Genomic DNA, 6000 nt, shown 5'->3' on the forward strand with positions numbered 1-6000 from the left:
AAATGCACCACAAGCACGTGCGCAGAAATTCCTATTCAACGCATTTTACACTTCCACAAATGTGATCACCGAATGGTTGCTTGTCAAACTTTGAAGGTTTAAGACCAATAAGGAATCTTCTATAGTTTGAGAAACATGACAGAACGCGCAGCGTCCAGACAGTGACTGTAAACACGTCCCGGTAATTTTCCCTGCGTTCTGAACTGGGCTGTGATATAGCTATTAGTGGTTAGCGTACATGACTGCTGATCCAATGGTCATGAGTTCGAATCCTGTCTGTTTGTCGTGAAGTTTTTGTACTTTATTTTTTAACTTACTTCCCGTGTGTTGATTGTGTAGGTCGACAAATGCATTCATAAACCTCCAAGTTCTCTGTAATTCAGCCAGAAGTTGTAGTAAATTGATTTTTTTTTTCGAAAAGGAGCAACTGATGGGACTAACAGTTCGTCCCTACGCAGCCAGTTCCTCCCATACAGGGGTAAATTTTACTCCTTGATCTTCCATCCTTCAAACCTACTGAGGACTGATGAGTTCGTCCCCCGACAGTTACTCCTAAAAGGACGAATCGTTCGTCCTTTGGGGAGTAATGGTTTTGGCAATGCAGTTACCCCCCCCCCCCCCCCCATAGGGACAAACCGCAGACCTTTTTTCGTCCTTTGCAGCTTAGAGTGTGGAACAATTAATAGGAACCGGCATTAGGAAGACGGACATGGATTTCTCAAGGTCCTCGTCACGATGTGAAGAGCATGTTTAGATAGACGAAGCGTTCCTTTGAAACACAATTAGCATCAGCTCCTACGGATAGTGCCTAGTTCCTCCTTTCGGCGAGACGGCAAATCATGCATTCGGTAACCCGTGACAATTGTCAGCTGGGAAGTCGTGCCACCAATCACTTTTCGATAAAAAATTGACCCCGTATCTGCAAATGTCTTCGAAAGACGATAGTCTCCTGTCTGAAGAGATTTGATGATTGATATGTGGGGTTTAATGTCTCAAAACCACCATATGATTACGAGAGACGCCGTAGTGAAGGGCTCCGAAAATTTCGTCCACCTGAGGTTCTTTAACGTGCACCCAAATCTGAGCACACGGGCCTACAACATTTCCGTCTCCATCGGAAATGCAGTCACCGCAGCCGGGATTAAAACCCGCGACCTGCGGGTCAGCAGCCGAGTACCTTAGCTACTATACCACCACGTCGGGGCGTCCTGTCTGAAGGAAGTGAGTAGAATAAGACATTTATTTGGTGTTTTGCGCGAGAAAAACGGTGAATGGGATTCTGGAGGCGCTGCGTTAGAGTTACTGTATATGCTCTCTATGGGAACAGAGTTGCGGATAGATCGCCATTATATTCCACGGCTGTGCAGTGAAGTCACTCGTCGCGCCGCGCAGGAAAAAATACGGCGTGGTGTTCCGGCGCGGGCGGCATGCCGCAGACTTAATCGAGCGTGCTCAGCAAGATTGAACTGCTGCAGTGAGGCGGTGTATTGCTATAGGGAGCAGAAATGCTTGAGGCCTGTGTGCTTATATTTAGGTGCTTGTCGAAAAACCCCAGATGGTTGAAATTTCTGGAGCCCTCCACTACGGCGTCTCTTATAATAACATGGTAGTCTTTGGATGTTACACTCTACAATTGGGTGAGTGGACAACGGATAAAAAATCGCAGCATATTCACGGAGTGAATGATGAAGAGTAGGGCGAAGCGTTCGTCCACCCGTCCATGCGTAAGATCGCGTTCGAGAGTGCAGATGGCACGCGGGTAACACCGACGAGACGCGAGCCAAGGAAGCCAAGCGCAAGCGTCTTCAACGTCCCCACCGCTCTCCTTCGTCAATGCCCCACCAATGATCCATTACGTACGGTAACTATCCAGGAGACAGAGAGACACTCGTTTTCCGTGCACTCAGGCAAAGCGCGTGTAGCAGCCGATCAGAGAGTAGTGGCACTTCGGAGAGTAGCGCCAGAGTAACGCCGCGTTGGAAATAAGACGAGAAATGGTCATACATTTTTGTTGCCTTTTTTTTCTCGTCTCTTCTTGTCTCAGTTACGCGTGACTAGTGACAAGGTTAGACTAAGAGGAGCTTCACACCTAAAAAAGTGATCGTTTCTAACAACGCCGCAGTGCGGCTTTCACACCAGTCAAACGATGCACAATGTCTCTACAATACGTTCATGACTGTCTGGTTCATTTCGACTCCGCTAGGTGGTGCTACCTATCCAGTTTTTTCAAGGGCTCAAATGTTTGCAGCTTCAACATTCTGGCCATTGTAGCTTTGGTAATCCGGCTGAAACAATGCAATTGCTATTGGCGCTTACACTTCGGCTTATTTTGACAATGTCTGGAGTCTCCGCAATGCGCATATCGCGAGTTTATATGAACGAAGGCGGATTCACGAAATTGCGCCGCAATTGTAGAGCCTACCCGGTTCGCGTTACGTAAAGGTTTACGTTCTGTAAAAATCTGCACATGCGTTGATTCTATCTGGTAACATGCTAACGCAAATAGTATACGTACAAGCTAAAAGCCCCTAATGGCGGTCACGATGAGACTGAAGTCGGTGTGGGCAGAGAAAGCACGGGCGCCACGTTGTCGTGCACGTGAAGTTGGCTTCACAGCGCAAAATTGAGCAATTGATGTCACTTTGGCCCACGTGACAGCGCTTGCCAAATAGCGGTGCGAGCAGCGAAAAAAAAAGGTATGCGGATTCTGCCACATTGATTGATTGATTTGTGGGGTTTAACGTCTCAAAACCACCATTTGATTATGAGAGACGCCGTAGTGGAGGGCTCCGGAAATTTTGACCACCTGGGGTTCTTTAACGTGCACCCAAATCTGAGTACACGGGCCTACAACATTTCCGAACTCTGCCACATAAAGGCGCCATAAACAGTATCTCTACGCTGCGTTAAAGTCTCTGAAAAGGGGACTTTACGCTGCGTGAGACGTGACTGCCATCTGTCAGTAATCTCAAAAAAACGAAGCTTGGAGGCCTTATTTTGTAAATGTCAAAGTAGGTAGCAGCACCGTATTGTCTTTGCGAAACGTAGAAAACTTCTTTTCCGGCATGACGTCGCATTGTCAGCGCAGAGTAATTACCGCTCCAGTTCCTAGCATTACTTATGTATGCTTTTTCTAGTAAGAAGAAACACACTGTAGAACATTGGTGTGTTGACATTGTGACTGACATATGCACAGTATCTGCTTTCAAATCAACAGTCGCACGCGTTTGAACGCAAAACTTCGGCATTGTTGATGGGTGCTGTGGCTTTGGTAGTACTTGAACCGTTTTGCTTGACGCAGACAGAGAGACAGACAGACAACCCAAATTTTCGCGTTGATGTACCTCAAGAAAGGCTATCGTCTTGAATATCCGGTCGGCGTTCAAGAACACTGCGCCATTCCATGCGATGCTCCATTCTCAACATAGGAGGCTCACGGAGCCTAAGCTCAAATTGAGTTGCCGGCTATATCTGAACATAGTTGCATTGAACTCTCATTCTTAATTCATAGCACGCAGAAAAAAAAAACGGTTGCATTTTGTAGAGTAGAAATTTTCTTACACCTGCTAGGAATATTATACAGGTTGATCTCACCAGTAGAAGTATGAGCAACTGCAGTCCTAAAAATAAATAAATAAATAAATAAATAAATGAATAAATAAATAAATAAATAAATAAATACATATATATATATATATATATAAATAAATAAATAAATAAATAAATAAATAAATAAATAAATAAATAAATAAATAAATAAATAAATAAATAAATGGTTGTATTTTCAGCCTTCTATGTTACGCCAACCACCGTTTCCGCAAATCATGACTCTCGCTAGCCAATCAAACAGCGGTTGCTATGTGATCGCCAATGGCAGTGAGAACAAGGTTTATAATATTATTTAGCAAGCTTTCTGTTGTGTATCGCTGCGACGGACTTGGCTATATACGCGACCGAAAACCTTCTTTTCTATTTACTTCCAAGCTCCAAGGGAAATGAAAAAATTATTGCTTAATGTTCTGTGCAGATTTTCTGAAAGCGTACACAGAGAGCAGAATGACACTGTAGGGCTCCGGACGTTCGAGAACGACAGGGCCTGTTAGACGTCCTCCTCGCATGGGAAGACATTTCGTTCGGACAGGGGCTTTCGGCCTTTTGCGTTCTGCACAGTATCCCGTATCTCGAGGTGCCACGCGTGTAGCGAAATGAAATTCCTATACTTGGTTAAGGCTTGTGCAATATATCGAATCGCCACTCGAACAGTCGATTAACCTGCATGACGACAATGTGAAGGGTGAATTCGAAGACCGTCAAGTAGCTGTCAAAGTTTCTTGTCATACGCTGTCGTATTATTTGACTTGTATTCTTTGAAAGCGTGCGAAGTCTAAATAAAGATAACAATTCTCACGGCTGCCACAAATAACTATTTATTTTTTGTCGAGCTTTCTTGATATATACTATAACGTTGATACAATTGCTGGTTCTAACAAAAGTCGCTTTCCAATGTTTGCGTTAATATGTAAAAATGAAGGTGCTACAAATGGGTGGTGTCTATTTCCTTTTCCCAAACCCTTCCTCCACCTAGTGGCATTCCACACACCTCATTTGCAAATCAAAATCGCTGCACAAATCAAAGTTTTTTATATATTTTTAGTTTTATTACGCTATTATGAAAAAATAAGCAGACATGCGATACATTTCATTATCACAAAGAAAGTCGGCAAAGTTTACAACCGAATTACAAAAAGTGTTGAGGTGTTTGAAAATCATTATAAATGGGACATTCAAGTGATAAAAGTTAGAACGTCGTCATTAAAATTCAGAAAAGTGACTCATCTCGGCCACGGACTGAGGCCAGAGTTTCAACGGGGGAAGTATCGTTTAATGCACGAAGCTTACGGGCCAATGGTAACATAACGAATGACGCTATATCATATTGAGCGTTACTTTTAGGAACTTATGCGCAGTAACGACCATTTGGTAATAATGTGCGCTATTGCAAACACAAGATTTTCTGTGCTTTTATTATTAATCTAATATTCCACGTTTACTCTCAGAACCGTGCAGGTGGTCGACGATATCGTATGTTGGCATGATTAGTAGATCGCTGTGATGCTCCGTAGCAAGTACCATTTATTCGCTGGACACTGGTAGGCAGACCAAGCGCAATGATTAGATAGCCTTCACAAATGGTAGCGGCATACGGGAGCGAAAGTCAGCTTCAGCGTTATCGACTAATTGAGATCAAAGATTGGCAGCGCAGTGTGGGAATTGCCAGAGGTAATGCTATTGTGATCTCTCGTTTTAACAAAATACCAACGCCTACCACTCAGGAAATTCACCAAAGTGGAAAGAAAATTAAAAAAAAAATCACGGCATGTCCGTGGAGTGAATGATGATGAGTGCGGTGAAGCACTGGAGGGTTCCATCGCTAAACCGTAAACCGTATACACGAATATCGCCCACTACATTGTAATAGACGTGACAAACACTATATAATATTATACAAAAATTATTATTTGTAAGTGATAGCTATACGTCACTTCCGTCCCACTTCATTATAACGGCTTTATGGCTGGTGAAGAGCTGGATTGGTGATGGGGCGTAGTGGGATGTTTGCAAGGACGAAGTAGTGGGCAGTTTGCAAAGGCGTACACGTACAAACAAGGGATGGACACAGTGATATAATCTATGGTTCTTTAACGCGGACCTGGATACAAGCACACGAAAATCTTGCATTTCATATTGGCTGCTTCTGAACAGTATTTGCTTAACGGTTGGTGAAGGTGTGGATCGGTGATGGGGCGTATTGGGATGTTTGCAATTGATTGATAGATATGTGGGGTTTAACGTCCCAAAACCACCATATGAATATGAGAGACGCCGTAGTGGAAGACTCCGGAAATTTCGACCACCTGGGGTTCTTTAACGTGAACCCAAATCTGAGCACACGGGCCTACAACATTTCCGCCTCCATCGGAAATGCAGCCGCCGCAGCCG

This window comes from Rhipicephalus microplus, chromosome 4, assembly GCF_043290135.1.
Source record: "Rhipicephalus microplus isolate Deutch F79 chromosome 4, USDA_Rmic, whole genome shotgun sequence".
NCBI classification, from domain to species: Eukaryota; Metazoa; Arthropoda; class Arachnida; order Ixodida; family Ixodidae; genus Rhipicephalus; species Rhipicephalus microplus.